The following is a 19,752-nucleotide window of genomic DNA, read 5'->3' on the forward strand; positions in this document are numbered from 1 at the left end:
ATGTACGTAACTTCTCTTACTAACACAATGTATCTGAAATAGTCACATGTCTTTGTTATCTCAACATAAACGCCAGCAATTATTCCGATGAAGTGTCCTTTTTACAGAAGTGTTTAAGTCAGTAGCTTAGGTAATGCTATCTGAGTAACATGGGTGCTCTTTGGCATTCTGTTCATCAAATTAAGTCAGAGGGAGACCCTTCCTTTGGTGATAGTGTAACAGTTGTCATTCCGTATTCTCATATGTTCAAATAAGCGGCACAATTCGAAACAATGTGACTGAAGATTAGTGATTTTTCGTATACTTAATCAGTCTTCCGCATTCTTCAAGAGTGCATATAATGTTTTCATAGTTGTCTATGAGACATTGCTCTGATTTTGCGTGTTTAAACTGTACAATCATAGATGAATTTTTTACTTTGTAAATGAAGCTATAATGGATAAGTAGATTGTAAAACTTTATATATGCAGTGACTGCGTGATGGAATGTATTTACCTTACACAATTCAATATCGCAGTAGCTGCATGTACACATTCCACCACCATGTAAAACAACCGCGGATGATTGCTTCAATTCACCTTAAAAAAAAACCATGAGTATTAACCATACAGCAAAATACTCATCTTTCTGCGTAAAGCTGCTTACTATAAATATTGTTTAGAGTTCTATATTTATGTTGTTACAAAAGTTCAGGAACCATTTGTTACGATGACGCTGTTCATCAACCCGAGGCAAAATCAGTTTTGCTATAGTATTTGGGCAGTGATCTGCAGTCAGCAAACACACCTCACGGGTCAACGTTTATCTTCGAGCAGGAAGAAAAAGCTTTTATTAAATTGTTTTTGTCATACTACTTTCTTAACTGCAGTATATATTTTTAATGAAATATTTCCCCTCTTTTGATAAGAGACTGTAATCTGAAAAGCGATATGCGGAAAGAAAATTAGCGAGGAAAGAGGAATAAGTCACCTTTGATGAACTTCATTGACTAGTATAAAAGCAAGCTTGTCAAAAGTTCAATTTCCAAATGTATAATAGAGGACCACTTCCACTGTCACCCTTTTGAACGAGTGTAGCTTACCAAATTACATATTTCCTTGTAGAAGCGGCTAGATGAAAGGCGAGATTGGAGACTCGTAATTGTACCCTCGCACTTATAATCACAGGGAACAGTTAAAGCACTTGTCCTAATGACAAAGAATTGCAACTTAAAAATTCTCATCAGACCTGCACGATTCTTGTATAAGATTGTGCAGCGAGGAATGTTCCAAACTACAAAATTCATTTCCAGTTCCCTTCAGAAAAGACCTCCGATTCATGACTTTGTAACAAAGTTTCTTCAGTGAGGCTTCAGTTTAAACGATATAGTCACAAACGCAAGCAAACAATATTTTCGTGTTACCAAATTGGAGGTATCGGGATTGATACAGAACTGTTGGTGTGATTTGATGCTCTCACTCTTACTCAGTACCTTATCCCTTAAAACACCGAAAACAACATTAGCCTTCACAAGCACTCACCACAAGTTTCCAAACTGTTTAGTAATTCACCTGAGCTGTACACAAAACTGAAGAATGAGTCCTAGAATAGGATGTCTTGATTACAGCGCAATGTCTTAAAAAATTTTGCTGTCACATACTAAACATTCCTTCTTCTTTTGACACTATATTTTGCGCGACTTTGTGATTGTGCTTGCAGGACTCGCGCCGCAATACACTGATTTCCATAATACCCTGAAGAAAACAGAAAATAGACACTCGGAACTTCGTAAGTTCAGTATAAGATAGTCCACCAATATCGCTAGTAATGAGTAATTAGTGAAAACTGTGTTTCAGATAAGTAATGTATGCGCTGAACAGACAAGTGTTAAAACGTTACTTGCCAGCAATTGAAACAAAAAAAGGGACCAAGATCAGGTAGAACCATCCTGCCAAAAGCCTTAGGATAGTGAAGCAAATCATAGAAAATCCCATATGTATAACTTGACTAGGATTTGATTTTCAGCCTTGCCAAATGCGAATCCAGTGTCCCACCCTCTGTGCCCCCTCGCTCGGTCATCCTGCCACCATCTCCTAAGCAAGATAGGTTCGAGAACGTGTTTTGCCCTAAACAGCAGGAAAGTGAGGAAAAGAAGTGACGATCGAAGCTTTGAATCGGATAGTGAAGCTCAATTTAGTGGGTATCCTATTCTTCTTCCACTCTTTACCTCCAACTGGTCATTTAACATTTGAGTCGTATGATATTTTCACTGTATAAAGTGAATGTGATAGTTTAATACAGCAGAAGTGATGGCAATTTACAGAATGAGTATTTGTCTAGTTGTTCGTGGTAGTGTATATGAGCATCACAGGAAGTGGACTTCTTAATCGTTGCGAAGCTGCTCTCAGTGTGCCAATGTTCTGCGGAGACCAGACCAGCGAGCAGAAATACACCTGCCAAGAGCTTTCCAGAAATGCTCCACGGGATTCAGATTGAGACTGGAACTGGCTACTCCACGAGCTGAAGTGTTTGTTGTTGAAAACATCGGTGCATGAGACGGGTCCATATTGTAGCATCACTGTTGCGCCGGTGATAAGCATCAAGGATGAAAACTCTGCAGATGTGCCACCTCACAGTTTCACCTGAAGGTCAGTGAGTCTAATGATACCCTCTTTCAGTGGTTTTCGATAGACGATAACGGGTTGCGACACCTTGCACCATTTCACATTGTCAGTGCTTTTTATATGACTAGAAGTCCTATAATAGTCTCTTGATTGTCCTTGAGTCCTGCTGCCAATGACAAGCGTAAATAATAGAAAACGTAACTTCATACGCATGAGCGCTAAAAGGAATCCGTTAAACTTCGATTACATGATGAATGAAATCTAAAGGCCGTAAATTCAAGTAAATACCTAGGAATTACAATTACAAACAACTTAAATTGGAAAGGAACACAAGAAAATTTTCTGGGGAAGGTGAACCAAAGACTGTGATTTATCGGTAGCACACTTGAAGACGCGACAGATCTACTTAAGAGACAGCCTAAACTACGTTTGTCCGTCCTCTTTTCGAGTACTGCTGCGCGGTGTGGGATCCTTACACGAGGTGGGATTAACGGAATACATGGCGAAAGTTGAAAGAAGAGTAGCATGTTTTGCATTATCGAGAAATAGGGGAGAGACTGTCATAGACATGATACAGAATTTGGGGTTCGAGATCATTAAAACAGAGGCGTTTCTTGTTGCAGCGGGATCTTCTCACGAAATTTCAATCATCAACTTTCTCCTCCGAATGCGAAAATATTTTGTTGATGCCGACCTACATAGCGAGAAATAAAGGAAATCAGAGCTCGGACGGAAGATACAGGTGTTCCTTTTTTTCCGCTCGCTGTTCGAGAATGGAATAACAGAGAATTACTGTGAAGGTTGTGCGATGAACCCTTTACCAGGCACTTATGTGTGATTTGCAGGCTATCTATGTAGACGCAGATACAGATGTAGAAGGATGAGAACACCTCGCTGGAGGAGGAAGTTCTTCGTGCAGTTGACGACAATCGTAGTGTCAGCGTAAGACAATTAGTCGCAACAAGTAATGTTGACCACGTGATTGACTGGAGAGTGCTACATGAGAACCTGCTGCATCCGCACCACGTACAGCGTGTGTGCAGGCGCTATCAGAAGCTATTCCTTCACGGGTACACTTCCGCGAATGGTTCATTCAGCAATATGTCAACCCTCACTTCACTGCAAGTGCGGTGTTTGCGGATGAGGCTTCGTTTCAAGGTAGATGGTTAATGTGTTGAAGAGTTGTAGAAAATGAGCTCTAACACGAAAATTAAACATTTTCGGGCCTGTGCCCGTATAACATGTTTTTTCCTCTGCGTGTGAGGAATTTTTGCTGAAAGTTTGACCATGCCTTTTTATGACACCCAATGTATCTTCCCTACTAGTTCATCAGATGAGCGTTTACTGCCAGAACCTGACTGCTTACACTCCTAGTGCTAGCAACTTGTCATACCACGCTTTAAACGTGACTCCCTTTGAAATTCATGTCGAAAATTTTTTTGGACAGCCATGTTTGCTTCCATTCGCGCATACTACACCATGCAGTAAGCTCTTTCTTGAGATGAAGACCTTTTGTTGATTATGTAGCACCTGAAACAAAAGGAATCGTTAGGAAGGAATCTATGTAAGACTTTTTGAGTTGTTCTAGACCGCAGGTACTTATGTCTCATACTTTCTTTCTTTTTAATTCAGTATGGAAACCAGGGAGGTTTGATGTGGAAAGCCAGTATTATATCACGTGTCTACACGTTTGTACCTCAAGACAGTCATCTACGCTGCACGTGGTAGTGAATGAAGCTGACAACCGCTGAAAGTGCTAGTCACAATGTCATTCATGCAATGTATCAAATCTGTGGAGCAACGCTTATCGAAAGTCTTTGATAAATAAGATAATACACTCTAAGACGCTCCACGTAGAGGTTACGGAAATTAGCCACAAACTGATGTTCAAACAGGTTTCAGCCGGCCGGAGTGGCCGATCGGTTCTGGGCGCTACAGTCTGGAACCGCGCGACCGCTACGGTCGCAGGTTCGAATCCTGCCTCGGGCATGGATGTGTGTGATGTTCTTAGGTTAGTTAGGTTTAAGTAGTTCTAAGTTCTATGGGACTGATGACCTCAGAAGTTAAGTCCCATAGTGCTCAGTGCCAAACATGTATCGGAGAAAAATGCAGGACTGTAAACTTTGGCGACCGATGGATGAATGTGTGCGCTTCTGCGCAATTTCACAGCGCAACTGTCAAGGATAGTAAACAGGTAACATGTCGATAACAGGGCATAAAGTCTTTGGGAATATCATTTCGTGTACTCAGTTGGACAGACGAGCAAACAATATACGTAGATGCCAAAATTTGGGAGAGAACGTGTAGTTGGGCTGTTAGCGTAATCAGTTTGTCGCTCGACATTTAAATAGGAACGATGCCACTGTTCGACGATGTTGGTATGAATGAGTGAAACATGGCCGAACACAGCGTCAAGAGGTAAGCGGTCGACCTAGAGGCCGGCCGGTGTGGCCGAGCGGTTCTGGGCGCTTCAGTCTGGAACCGCGTGACTGCTACGGTCGCAGGTTCGAATCCTGCCTCGGGCATGGATGTGTGTGATGTTCTTAGGTTAGTTAGGTTTAATTAGTTCTAAGTTCTAGGCGACTGATGACCTCAGAAGTTAAGTCGCATAGTGCTCAGAGCCATTTGAACCATTTTTTCGACCTAGAGAGGACAGAACGTGAGGACCGAGCAATAGTCAGAGACGCACCTAGAGCTCAGATTTATCATTATCGTTGATCCGACGTGCAATTGGTGCTTCTGTGACCACAAGGACCTTAACAGGAGGCTAAAAGAAACGGGGCTGAGCGCACGGCGTCCCTTGCGCTGACTACCATTGATCTCTGTACACTAACAAGCCTGTTTGCAGTGGTATCGGACACAGACGGACTTGAATCTCATTGACTAAAGCAGAACTGTCTTCAGTGGTGATTCCTGCTCCAAACTGAGCCCTGATGACTAGTGTATCTGGAGACGACCCAGACACCGATGGGATACCAACCTGACTGCCGTCCACCATACTGCCCGACAACCAGGAGTGATAGCCAGAGGTAACATTTCATGTCATAGCAGAACCCCTTTGTTGTCATACACAGTATCCCTATAGCATAGCGGTACGTCGACGATATTCTACGCCACGCTTTCCTGCCCATCATGGCAATCAATCCTCCTCTTCCATTTCCACAATATATCCCCATCCACATGGCGAGAGTTTCCTGTGCTTGTCTTCGTGCTGGCCAAACCATGTCGTGCCAGCAAGGTCACCGAATCATTCGCCAACTGAGAGCACTTGGAGCCTTATGGACAGGGCCCTCCAACGAGCCTGGGATTTTGACGATATAACTCGCCAGTTGCACAGAATGCGGAACTATATCCCTCGGGAAGACATTCAGCAACTGCGTCAATCAATCCCCAAGCCTAATAATTGCTTGGATAAGGCCACAGGCGGACCAACGCATTATTGACTTGCTCAATTTATGAAGCTGTTCCTCTTGAATAAATTATCCCATTTTCCTGAAATTGCAGTAACTAGTTTGTTTGTAAATGCACGTCACATCTACTCATTTCCGTCCCATTCGGTTAATTCCTTCGCGGTGCGGCTTTTTTTGTGCCTAGAGTATGTTTCAACACTTCCTGGCAGATTAAAACTGTGTGCCGGACCGAGGCTCGAACTCGGGACTTTTGCCTTTCGCGGGTAAGTGCTCTACCAACTGAGCTACCCAAGCACGACTCAAGCCCCGTCCTCACAGCTTTACTTCTGCCAGTACCTCGTCTCCAACCTTCCAAACTTTACAGAAGCTCTCCTGCCAACCAAGCAGGACTAGCACTCCTGAAAGAAAGGATAATGCGGAGACATGGCTTAGCCACAGCCTAGGGATGTTTCCAGAATGAAATTTTCACTCTACAGTGGAGTGTGCGCTGATATGAAACTTCCTGGCAGATTAAAACTGTGTGCTGGACCGAGACTCGAACTCGGGCGTGAGTCGTACTTGGGTAGCTCAGTTGGCAGAGCACTTGCCCCCGAAAGGCAAAGGTCCCGAGTTCGAGTCTCGGTCCGGCACACAGTTTTAATCTGCCAGGAAGTTTCATATCAGCGCACACTCCGCTGCAGAGTGGAAATCTCATTCTGTATTTCAACAGTTGATAACTGTACGTTCACTTCTCCTTTCGTAGAGGTGTACGCACTAAACGCAGTGTTGTCTGCCAGTTAAGGTAAGCAGCGGTCAGTGAGCAGTCAATACCGGCCGATGTCATTCCACTTTTTTCCATTCAGCACTATGCCATCAGCCATCTCCCCGGGAGTCTTCAGAGTGCGCGTACAGTATATGACAAGCGCAGCATGAAGAATCTCTGACGGCAGACAGTCTCAACCTCTGGTTCATTATCAACTTGCCTAGCGGAGAAGGCGAGCAGTATAAGACAGAAGACGCCCGCGCCGTGGCAGCACTGTGGGGCGGGCTGCTGAGTGCTGGCAGGAAGCGCAGCTCGTATTTCCGCGCCGCTACCCGCCGCCAGCCACCGTGTCTCCACTTTCCAGCGCGCGCCTCTGCGCGCCCTGCCGACAGCGCTCTCCGCCAAAGCGCGAGCGACACGCCAGCTCTCCCCACTCCTCCTCCACCGATCTCTCTGTTTTTGCTGCGTCCGAGAATACATAAAACAAAGGACTGATTACATGGCCAACTGAGGCTCAGGCAACTCGCAAACAGCACTAAGGGCAAAACGGCAATGTAGGCAATTTCCAGAAACACAGGAGATCCCCATGACTGGTATGCACTGAAATGACAAAAATCATGGGGCTCCTGCTAATATCGTGTCGGACCTCGTTTATCCCGGCGTTGTGCAGCAACTCGACGTTGTATAGACTCAACAAGTCCCCAGTAGAAGTATTGTGCCATGCTGCATCTTCCAATAATTAGAAAGTGTTGCCGGTGCTGGAGGTTTTGCACGAACTGACCTCTCGATTATGTTCCTTAACCTTCGACGGGCTTCATCTCGAGCGATCGGGTTGGCCAGATCATTCCCTCGAACGGTCCAGAGTCTTCTTCCAACCAATCGCGAACAATTGTGGCCCAGTGACATGTCGCATTGTCATCCATAATAATTACAGCATTGTTTGGCTACAGTCTCTCAGAAGCCAAACATAATCATTTCCAGTCAATGATCAGTTCAGTTGGACCATGGGACCTCGTCCACTCCACATAAACACAACCCACACCATTATGGAGTCACCATCAGCTCGCACAGTGCGTTGTTCACAATTTGGGTACATGGCTTCATGGGGTCTGCGCCACACTCGAACTCAGCCATTAACTCTTACCAACTGAAATCGGGACTCATCTGACCAGGCCACGGTTTCCCAGTTTCCTAGGGTCCAAACGATATGGTCATGATCGAGGAGAGGCGCTGCAGGTGATGTCATGCTGTCGGCAAAGGGCACTCGCATCGGTCGCCATAGCCCATTAACGCCATATTTCGCAGCACCGTCCTAACGGATATTTTCGTTGCACTTCCTACACTGACTTCTGCGGTTATTTCTCGCAGTGTTGCTTATATTTTAGCAGCGATAACTCTACGCAAACGCCGCAGCTTTTGGTAATTAAGTGGAGGCCGTCGGCCATTGCGTTGCCTGTGATGAGAAGTAATGCCTGAAGTTTCGTGTTCTCGGCACACTATTGACACGATGGATCTCGGAATATTGAATTTCCTAACGGTTTCCGAAATGTAATGTCCCATGTTTCAAGCTCCAACTGCCATTCCGCACTGAAAGTTTTTCAAATCCCGTCGTGAAGCCATAATCTCGTCGAAACATTTTTACATGAATCACCCGATTACAAATGACAGCACCGACAATGTACTGCCTTACTATACCTTGTGTACGCGATACACAGCCGTCTGTACACCTCAGTGTACAGATCAGAAACCAAACATCTAGAAGCAAGTCGAAATACGAACAGCAAAAACGAAAGTACAGCTTAGGAGTTTGCTAGAAATACAGGAGATTCACACGAGTAAGAGACGAGGGGACCTCAAAAAGTAAGCTATACTTGTCGTCCCACTGATCAAACAGAGTGACGTATTGTCAGAGGAGGGTTTCCTGCAGACACAGTTATGTTGTGGTACAGATAACAGGTGGTTCTCGTGACCGAGGAGTAGATTTCGATTGTTGAACGATTAGTAGAAATTTTCGACCGTTGTTTACAGAGAGTGTCGTGTACTTTGAAGTACAGTGCAGCACTCCATAACAGTTACTTGTTGCGCCATAATAACGCGTAGCTTTCAAGTCTCCTCCTATATGCCAGTAAGGAAACATCTGGAACCAAACAGAAACACAAACATTTAAAACATAAATACAGAGGAGTTTTCCAGCAACACAGGACATCTACATGAGTAAGATAATGGTGAGCAAACATCTAGAACCAATTCAGGAACTCACAGGCCGAAACATCTTATGGATTAGTCAAGATGTCCTGATGCATTCGAGGGACAATATATTAATCTCTGAGATTGCTTGGAACTACTCAGTAATGCTGCAAGATGGGCAAATCTGCGTTTTGCTCGTGAAGACGTTTCAGCAATACCCAAGTAGGTGAGTTACAGGAACCATCAGCGTTATTAGCTGGTGGTCATTCTTGTACGAGTAACAGTTGTGCAAATGTCTCAGGAGTGTTGTTTATCAGAATCTGTTGCATGGCGAATTAATGGTAGGTTAAATTTGGATCAACCGAAATGTAACTTATGTGTCCTAAACTACTATTACTACGCTACTGTTGACTGCTGCTCAAAGAATAGAAGATATTCGCAAAGAAATGGGACAAGGCCATACACGAGCGACTACAGGCAGAGTTAGCAGTACCTCTTGCTGATAACCCGTGGGACTAGGTGACAGCCACTGAAGGATGAACAGGATCTGAATCCCTTACGGTCATCCACATGCAGGTTTTCTATGGTTTCTTTAAATCGACTAAGCCGAATTACCGGATGGTTCCCTTGAAAACGATACGGACGATTTCCTTTCCCATCTTCGTCCTATCCGTGTTTGTACTCTGCTTGCAACGAAGTGGACGGGACGTTAGACCCCAAACTTCCTTCCTGTAACAGGCGGTACCATCCATCTCAGCTGCAGCAATTACTGTGAACAGTAACAGCCTACAAAACATCAGCACAAATTGTCCGCAAAAGTCTTGAAGATTAAACTGTTGGGACGTTAGTTCCAAAAGCTTTTGGGCAGAAAAACCAAGTGAAACCTTGTTTTGTATTTTGAATTATTAGAGGAGCTAACCACTGACGCGTATATTTTGTATTTTGATTTAGTATAGGAGCTAACCACTGACTCGTGGAATGCGACGCACGAAGCAATTTAACATTTGCGCGCGGAACGAAACTGTAGTGGCAATCTCTTGGTGCGGGTGGGAGGCAACGCCGGTGGATATATGGATCACTATCTCATTCGAAAAGACTGTTTGACGACTTGAAGGTATGGGAACTAAATTCTCTACCATATACTCCAGTTATAGGCAAATCTCCTACCCACAGGGCACGATGCACGACTTGCAACACTGTGGAGCCAGCACTCAAATGCAAATGACCCGCAAGTTGTTCGTATTTCATTCTTATCGAATTTATTTATTCATCTTAAGGCACATATCAGAAAATGCGTCATATAAATTAACAGTACAACGCTGTAACACTGTAGGACATTAAAGCAGAAGTGTAAGAGATAATAATATAGCTTAAATCACAACTGATAATCAAGAAAATTTAATTTGATCCACATTTTGCAGCCTCAAACGTGATTGTATTCAATGCACTGGAAGTATGAAATAAAAAACGCCTTCAGTCACAATTTTTCCTGTTTTATTAAATACACGACGCATCTAGGACCCTGTGGGTTCATCATTAGGTGTAATTTGTCTTAATACGTGCTTTATTTTTCTCTTGAATGAGGTGAAATGCATTTTCCTGTCATGAAAAGGTTTGATGTTAATATAACAGGAATATGCATTTCACCTCATTCAAGAGAAAAAATAATGCATGTATTAAGACAAATTATACCTGATGATGGACCCACAGGGTCCGAAATCCATCGTGTATTTAATAAAAGACGAAAAGTTAAGGGGTGACCAAACGTTACGTTGTCGCAACCTGGCTGGGCTGGCTGTTATTCACATGTTATTAAGTTCCGCACACTGTGTTAACGCATCTACCGTGTCTGTAAATACGACTAGGCTATTTCGGTCTATATCTACGTTCACACATTCAGTAGATTGGAATCAACAGTTATGGTTTTTCCGGGTGCCCAACACGACTCACATCATAGCTAGACGTGAATATCGAACTTTTTGACCAATGGCAAAATGCCTTTCTGGAACTCAACGGTAATTTCGCTGAATCCTCTGCGCGTCGATGTGGAGCAAAATTAGTAGTTCACAATGGCGGGACTCCGCATTGGGGGACACGAGGTGCGGTTATTTTGTTTCTGAACTATTCACTGGTTAACTAATTTTCATTTAATACCGCACATATATCAACTATGTAACATCCACATCGTTATATTACCACGAAGATTTTCCCTCTCTATCTAACATGAAGCTGAATGTAACTCTTTATCTTTACATAATGCCTAATGTGTCGTCTGATACCATAACTGTTTTATCCAGGGCAGCAGAAGAAGAATGATCAGTAAACAATACCTAGTTTAGCGAAAACCGTGAAAAACCATTAACTGTCGAGACGGGAAATGCTTTTCCCGTCGGCAAAGATTTGCCTTTCCGTTGACGATGAAGTTATACAGGCGAGCCAAACTGTTTCAATGGGAGTCAGACCTCATTAGCTTTGAAAAAAGAAAACGTAAGGATGGAAATCGTTTTCAATATAGTATATCAAAAAGCACTTTACAACTCTGAAAATTCTTACAAACTTTTTCATATTACTTACAGACTTAATTTCATCATGACACAAAATAAATTAAGTGTTGATTTTTTGGTAAGACGTCCGGCATTTCCTAAATGTCCAGTTTCCACGTAAGTGAATAAGCCGAGTTGCGTGAATTGCACGGCTACCATGTACGGTGGATCTGGCACCTCTTGACTTTTACTTCTGGGGAATCATCAAGGCTACCTTACTTTTTAATTCCTTACAAGCTTCTGTCAGAGCTCAGAGCTAGAATCTACGTCAAAACAAAACAAGTGCTGTGTAACACGCTGCAGAGAGTTTGGAAAATCGATTTCAGATGGAATATGTGCCACATGACCATGAAAGTCACTTTTAATCTGTTTAGGTACATGCAAATAAAACTTGATGTATTTTGCTACAAAAGACACCAAAACCATATCAGTAGGTTAATGAAAAAATCAATAGGAGTTTTCACTGTGTAATGTGCATTTTGATACACCCTGTATTTCCTAACGTCTGAAAATGTTTCAGTGACAGAAAGGCAGGTAAGTGTCTAATAAAAGTACTTATAGTATCAGTTATAATAAGTTAGTCTTCTCAGTTTTCGTGATGAATGGGTGTTGTGTGATGTCCTTAGGTTAGTTAGGTTTAAGTAGTTCTAAGTTGTAGGGGACTGATGACCATAGATGTTAAGTCCCATAGTGCTCAGAGCCATTTGAACCATCTTCTCAGTTTTCTTCCACCAATTCTTTATTTTGGTTTTAGTTGTTGTGTTAAGAATGCGTTGCCAGATTGAGCAAGTTTGTCAGAGTTGTACAAGTAGACTTACATGTAGTTAAGCAAAGGAAACAACCTTTCAAAAGTCCATGTCTCCACTTTATAATCCAGTATCGGAATTCGTTTCATTTGACGCTGTTTACTTAAATAATTTCGTCGCATTACAGCCCATCCCAATCTCTACCCTTCGTGATTTGAATCACTGATTCATCCGTTATAACCTCGACCTGTACGCAGCGCTTAACTTCCCGTCTTAAGCTTTCGCAGGTCGGTGGCACTAATGCCCTTTCGGGATGGGTACAATGCAGCGCAATCCAGGAAGACTCTACTTACCTAACTTGACGCGGTGAGCCGACATGTCAGTACACTGCTTTCCTTTTAAAGGTAGCAGTCAGGTTTCATTTGAGTGCTCTCTTGCATTTACGACATAGAGGTACTACTCTTGCACATTCCAAAGGGCTTAACGAAGTCCATACTGGCTCAACTAGCTACAAAGCATTGCACAAAAAGCCAGAGGACCGAGCGAGATGGCACGGGTGTTAGCATACTGGACTCGCACTCGGGGAAACGAAGGTTCAAACCCGCATCCGGCCATCCTGATTCAGCTTTTCCGTGATTTCTCAAAATGCTTCAGGTAAATGCCGGGATGGTTCCTGTTAAAGGGCAAAGCCGACTTCCTTCCCCATCCTTCCCTAATGCGATGGGACCAATGACCTCGCTCTTTGGTCCCCTCCTCTGAATCAACAAAAAAAAAAGAAAGAAAAGAAGCCACTGGAGAAATGAGCAGAACGCAGTGTATATTTGCTCTCGTTGAGGAATTTGGAAGAAATGTTGTTCTGATCTGACTTAAATTGTCAGTATTATTGAATACCAAATTTTGAATACCTGTCACGTATTTCTTAGCTAACGACATTATTCCCTTCATACTCACAGATATTCATTTTTCCCTCTGGAAGTGACGAACACATGTCGATACTGACATTTACTGAAGGATGTCACATTACCTACTGATGTATAAAAACAATAATAGGACACGGCAGTTACCTTAACACGTAGGACAAAATAGCTGTACACTTTCCCATGCTTTTATGTTTTAAAAGTAGGAGACAGTCGTTAAGTGTGAGTTAGTAACGTAAGAAATGGGAGTCGAACAGTTTACGTATTTGTTGAGCATTCCATCTTGTGAGGTGTGGTTCCCACAGGGAAAATGTATAAAACTGCCTCTTTGACTCCGCATCAGCATCCTATCTCAGTCATGCTGGGTCTTGCGATTTGAACACAATCCGAAATCGGATAGATGCTCATCTGAAAGTTCAAGTCGAAAGAAATCAGTGACTTCGTTGGTGATCGGTTTTAAATCATTTTTAAATCTTAGACGGCCAGATACATTACACTTGAGGACAACTAGGTTGCCTTCGAAACATCGTCATGAAAAACTAACCAGTGCCATCGTACGAAAGGGATTTCTATGCATGGTGTACTTCAAACTCTCCACTGTCATTCGAATGAACTTCCATTTCGTATTCGAACTCCTCTGCGAACTGATCCACACCCTCACTGGTATTCGCTGCATCGTGGGCCAAATAGCACTTGTGGTGTCTGTGCTCTCTGCGCAACACTTTCCCACAGCTGCAGCTGCACTCCGCAAGCCACCCTACGGTGTGTGACGGAGGGCACTTCTGTTCCTACTATCATCCTCCACCGCACCCCTCCCCTTTGTCGTTTCAATCGTGAATGGTGCGTGAGAGGGACGACTATCAATAAGCCTCCGCATGAGCACTAATATCTCTGAGTTCCTCGTCGTTGTGTTTCGCAAGACGTATGTAGGAGAAAGAATATATTTCCTAACTCTTTTTGGAACGTACGCTTCCGCGGTTTCAACAGTAAATCTCTCCGTCATGCACAACACCATTCTTATTTAGTCTGCCAAAGGAGTTTGTTGAACGTCACCGTAACGTTGCGAGAATAATTTTCTCCGCAGCAGGCAAAGGTAAACTCACCTCCACATCACCAGAGGTTAATGCAAGTCAGATAAAACATAATACCAAGCCGAGAGGTTCCGCAGCAATAACATTTTAATGTTTAACCTGTAACACATGCCGAGCGAGGAAATCTCGACAATTATTGCGGCTGCAACTGTGACGAAAGGCACCGCCGTTCATTGGATTGGATCTTCTCTACCTCTTCTACTATGTCTATCTTGTACTGGTACAAGACTAGAGAGAAACAATCACGTACCGGTCGAACGAATGTTTTGTAAGTCACGTCTTTTATGGATGAGTTACGCGCCCTTACGTTGTTTCCAATGAACCCTAATCTCTTGGGTGGTGGCTTGGGGATACGTACTGCCACTGAGTCCATAATATACTTTTTTATTAATTTTAAGATGTTTCTAGTAATTCTTGTTTATTAATGACTTTTAAACCTCAACATCTCACGTAATTTTTGGAAATTTTACACATATTTTTGCTTTCGTTGTTAATACATAATTTATAAGCTGAAGCTGCTAACAACAAACATGAATAAGTTTCCTTTAATTTACGTCTATGGTCACAATCTTTTCTGTTTAACAGATTACCGGTTTCGGTCTATAATGACCATCATCAGATCTGCAGCAAAAATGGGAAAAATATAAATACACTCGCAAACTGTATACAGCTTAAGAACAATACATAGAGCATATATATAAGTAGTACTGACAAAATTTATATTTGTGCGCTTTAAATGCGAAGAGGCATACCTGTCTCATAAAAACGAAGTCCTAATGCACTGCAGCCATAGTGGCATAGTCAACTGTTAAATGCGGAATCAGCACCAGCACCGTCAAATGCATATAAAACACATCACTACTGTTTAAAACAAGCTGCCGTACAGTAGCCACAAGATGTTTGTGTAGTAAGTTGACCAGATGTCGCTAATGTCAGCATACACTAGTTTTCAATAATTAATTATTAAAACTTATTTCTATTTATTAAAATTTATTTCTAGCTTGAGTATGTAAAATGTTTGAGTGTAATTATCTTCTTCACATTTACAACTTAGACTTCGGTGATGGTTTCGCTGAAGGTCTGAAGAGCTTACTACAGTCACGTATCGTTCGTCGTCCATTAAAAGAGGAAATGCGGCTGATGCAAACAAATAAGTAAATAGCTTAGCTGGTATTGGCCGGACATAAATTCGTGCCAGCCTTGACCTATTCAGAGATCGGGTAACCTACAGTTGGTCGAGGTGCTGCGTTGAAGATTTGGACATAACAGGACGTGTAGTAGGTTAACGGCTCGATGTTAGCCGACGAAGTTAATGACGGCGTCAGTTACCAAAAATAGCAACCGCGTTACATTGAATTTGAAATCATTTTAATTAATCTTGAACCGCCATTTTACAACACACTCGAAATTCAGCTTCTTATTGATATTCTGATTTTCTTAAGCAATTATATAAACATGAATCAATTTATCTCATTATGTTACGGAAAAATGTATTATTCACAGCAATATTTTCACACTATATTTAAAAAATTCTACATTACACTCATGTGTTAATCGATCGACTGAGCTATTTCATAGTAATTTGGAACACTATGAATGAGGTGAAATCTCAGTCGTAATAATCTCAACGGACAAAAAATTAGTAACCCCAGTGTGCACGCACAGATCATTATGCCTTTACAGACGGAGCAGCGATCTAGTCGCGTCCCCAATAACGCGCGCATTGCCTTTACATGAGCATAAAGCAGTAGCAATCAGTGAGACGTTTATGCATCAAGCGGACACTATATGTACACATGGGTAAATGTAAGGACGTGACAGAGTGGCAAAAAGGGATAATCATGCTTTTCGGTGCCCATGGCCATACGGTGTGAAGCTGCTGTATTTGTTGGTGTTTCGCGGCACGGCGTACTGTTCAGTGTGGGTTCAAGCACTCGTGTAGCACACGTGGCCACGAAACGCCACATCAGAACTGTGCTCGGAGAAAGAACCTGTGAGAGGAGCTAGAGACGCGTTTCACGACTTGTGGATAAAAATCGCTTCCAAACCCGACTGGAATTGCTGCAGGCAGTGAGTGAAGGCCCATCCCCACTTGTTAACGAGAGGACGCGGCAGGAACTGATTGGTTTTCTGAACTAATCCTCCACCCCTATTATCTCTCGACTGGCCTGCAAGATCACCTGACTTGAGCCCCACAGAAAATCTGTGGTGCATATTGGAACAGTGGGTAAAACACAGACATTAGCATCCCCGAAATTTGGTGGAACTGGGTGATTAAATCTTCAGCGAGTGGCTTAACCTGCGTAACCTTGCGTGTTCACTTACTAAATGAATCCAGTCGTTGATCAAGTTCAGGGGCGGAATTTCACGGTATTAAATGAAGCTTATAATGATTTCTCTAGGGGTGACTAATTTTTTTGTCCGGTGAGCTTATCGTTGCAAGAGCGTATCGCTAGTCATAGGAAGCTGTATTAATTACCCCTGAGTGTATCTAAAGCCCCTGAGTGTTTGCTTACCACCATCTTGTTGCAATAAATATAAATATTAGAACAGGAAACAGAGAAAAAAAGTTTTCTAACCGTCTCAGTGCTAAATCGTATCCTATCTTTTGCAGGAGCTGTGACATATCACAAGAATCACCGCAGTGGATTTGAGTAACATTCTGATAAGCAGTGCGACCAGTTGAGGTAAGTGATGCACAAAATATTCGTCTACTCCACGCCTTTGAAACGCACAAATTGTCTCAACTAGGTCTGATTCAAGAGTGCGACTAGACCGCAATATTTATTTGGATTCCTACATGAACGTCAAGAAATGTAGTTTTATTCTTCCTATTCTGTGTAAACTGTCTCCTAACCACACATACCTGATACTGTACGAAAATGCCTTTTTGCAAACCTTGATGATGATGAAGTCCCACACTCTTTGACAGAGCGTAGGGGACGATGCGGGAGACCCGCACCGCTGTACTAGGCAAGGTCCTAGCGGAGGTGGTTTGCCATAGCCTTCCTCCGATCGTAATGGGGATGAATGATGATGATGAAGACGACACAACAACACCCAGTCATTTCGAGGCAGGTGAAAATCACAGGTGAAAATCATTGAGCTCGCCGGGAATCAATCCCGGGACCCAGTGCTCGGGAAGCGAGAACGCTACCGCGGGACTATGCTGAAACCTTATGGATCTTTGAACCCATGAGTTGCTAACAGGATGATAACACGGTTCGCTTTGTTCGCTTAATAAATTTACAGTGATCATATTTGTTGCAAAAACCTTCCACAAAAATATTTTTGTGAAATGACTTGACCTCCATGAAATAGAATAATCACGATTTGTGTTAATTTATCTACCATCAATCGACACTAAAATAAGATTATTGTATATGAAATACAACTGATATCGACAAAATTTCAAGATATATCTCCTATATGGCCCATTCATGATTTATTTTAGACCCTTTCTCCGCAATAAAGTCGCTACGTTGTCGATCTTTCATATCGTATTCTAATACCACTGTGAGCCTTCTCTTCATTCCTTGTATTCGTCACTAACGAAGAGTACTTATGGGTTTATCACACTCTTTTTGAATCAACAGAAAATATATTACACGCATCTTCAAAGGACATTAATGTACCGTCATACGAAGAATAGCAACTATATTTCTAATAAACTCTAGTCAAAAATCTTTTCAATCACGTTTTATCTGTCCTAACCTGTTTAACAAGCACAAATGTCAGCTGTATGCAGTGCTTATCCATACTAAATGAAGGGGAGATGTTTCAAAATGCCTGTCTTGAACTTCGTGATGGGTGCTAAAACCTTCCACAGGATAGTAGTAAATGTTTCACGCAGGATTCAAATGCTCTACCAGCGGAGCTATCCAACCACGACTCACAGCAACTCCTCACTACGAAAGGCAAAGGTTCCAGCTTTGAGTCCCAGTCCGATACATAGTTTTAATCTGTTAAGAACTTTTACATCAGCGCACACTCCGCGGCAGAGGAAGAATTAATTATACGAGAGCTATTCAGTAAGTAGGGGAGGTTTCCGTGTGCCGGTGCTAGGCGCTCGCCGATCGCGTATATTTTGGTATGTGTCTGCTCGGCGGCTGAGTAAGCATCCATCCGTGCCAGCGGGAACACTCTGCGCGTCTGGTTTTTTCGATATTCGAATTTGAAATGTGCGCTGCAATCGAAAATCCATCCAGTTGTGAGGTGCAGTCTGTTTTTGTTGGCAATAAACCTAAAACCTATAGAAATTTATCGCGAACTGTGCGAAGTGTACAGAGACAACGTAATGAGTGAATGTTCCGTCCGGAAATGGTGCATTCGGTTTAAAAATGGCAGAAACAACGTTCATGATGAAAAGAAGAGTAGACGTCCGAGCATTGTGACTGACGATCTTGTCGCTAAAGTTAAAGAAACAATTCGTGAAAACCGTCGCTTTCGCTTTCTTTTCCACAAGTTTCACGGACTTTGTTGTTTGAAATTGTCACTCAAAAGCTAGGCTACCACAAATTTTGTGCACGATGGGTGCCCAAGATGCTTACAGAGCACCACAAAGAACAGCGAAGGGGGGCAACGTTGATATTTCTGGAGGCCTACCACAAACATAGTGATTCATTACTGGATCGAATCGTAACCGGCGACGAGACTTGGGTAAAACACGTCAACTACGACACAAAATTACAGTTCATGGAGAGGGGGCAAACAAGGTCCCCGAATAACCGAAAAATATTTGCAGACCTTTTCTGCAAGGAAGTTGATGGTGACAGTGTTTTGGGATAGGCAGGGTGTGGTTCTTATTGATTTTCTCGAACGTGGAGCAACCATAAATTCTGACCGGTACTGTCAAACATTGCACAGCCTTAGAAGAGCAGTTCAGAACAGACACTGAGGAAGGCTGACGTCCAAAATTTTGTTTTTGCACGACAATGCTCGACCTCACACGGCAAACCGCACTAAAGTACTCCTTACTTCATTCAAATGGGAAATTTTCCCTCACTCGCCCTACAGCCCCGATCTTGCACCAAGCGATTTCCACTTGTTTCCCAAGAGGAAAAACTGTCTTGGAACGCAGCGCTTTGATGACGACGCAGAACTCCAGACGGGTGAGACTCACTGACTGAAGTCTCATGAGGCAAAATTTTATGAAAGCTTGTTCACCGCTATGTTAAGTGCCTCAATGTGTTTGGCGACTATGTGAAAAAGTAGTATGTCAGTCGTTCTTTCACATGTTTATAATAAAATGTATTTCTTATTCTTAGTTTTTTTTAATGCCAAACGTTCCCTACTTTCTGAATAGCCCTCGTATTACAATTATCCACGTAATTTTATCTTTTTAACTACTTAATAATTATAATAATTAAAACGTGTCTTTTCAATAAAAATAGTTATCACAATCGAGGTATTTAGACCTCGTGATTCACCTGTAATACACCAGTGGCTTCAAAAGCTCTTTACAAAAATAGCATCAAACTTTAGATGAGCAGTGTTCTCATATCAGGCTAAGC

At 42.6% G+C, this 19,752-nt stretch overlaps 1 protein-coding gene across 1 annotated transcript in view; it reads left to right on the top strand.

Moving 5' to 3' along the window:
* The window catches only part of LOC126188932 (cadherin-23-like), a 514,643-nt gene that overhangs the window by 125,840 nt on the left and 369,051 nt on the right, over positions 1-19,752 (top strand). The window contains exon 2 of the mRNA XM_049930652.1: positions 16,854-16,926. The gene's annotated coding sequence lies outside the window, so the exon portion shown is untranslated. The remainder of the gene's footprint in view (positions 1-16,853; positions 16,927-19,752) is intronic.

The sequence above is a fragment of the Schistocerca cancellata genome, chromosome 5, assembly GCF_023864275.1.
Source record: "Schistocerca cancellata isolate TAMUIC-IGC-003103 chromosome 5, iqSchCanc2.1, whole genome shotgun sequence".
NCBI lineage: Eukaryota > Metazoa > Arthropoda > Insecta > Orthoptera > Acrididae > Schistocerca > Schistocerca cancellata.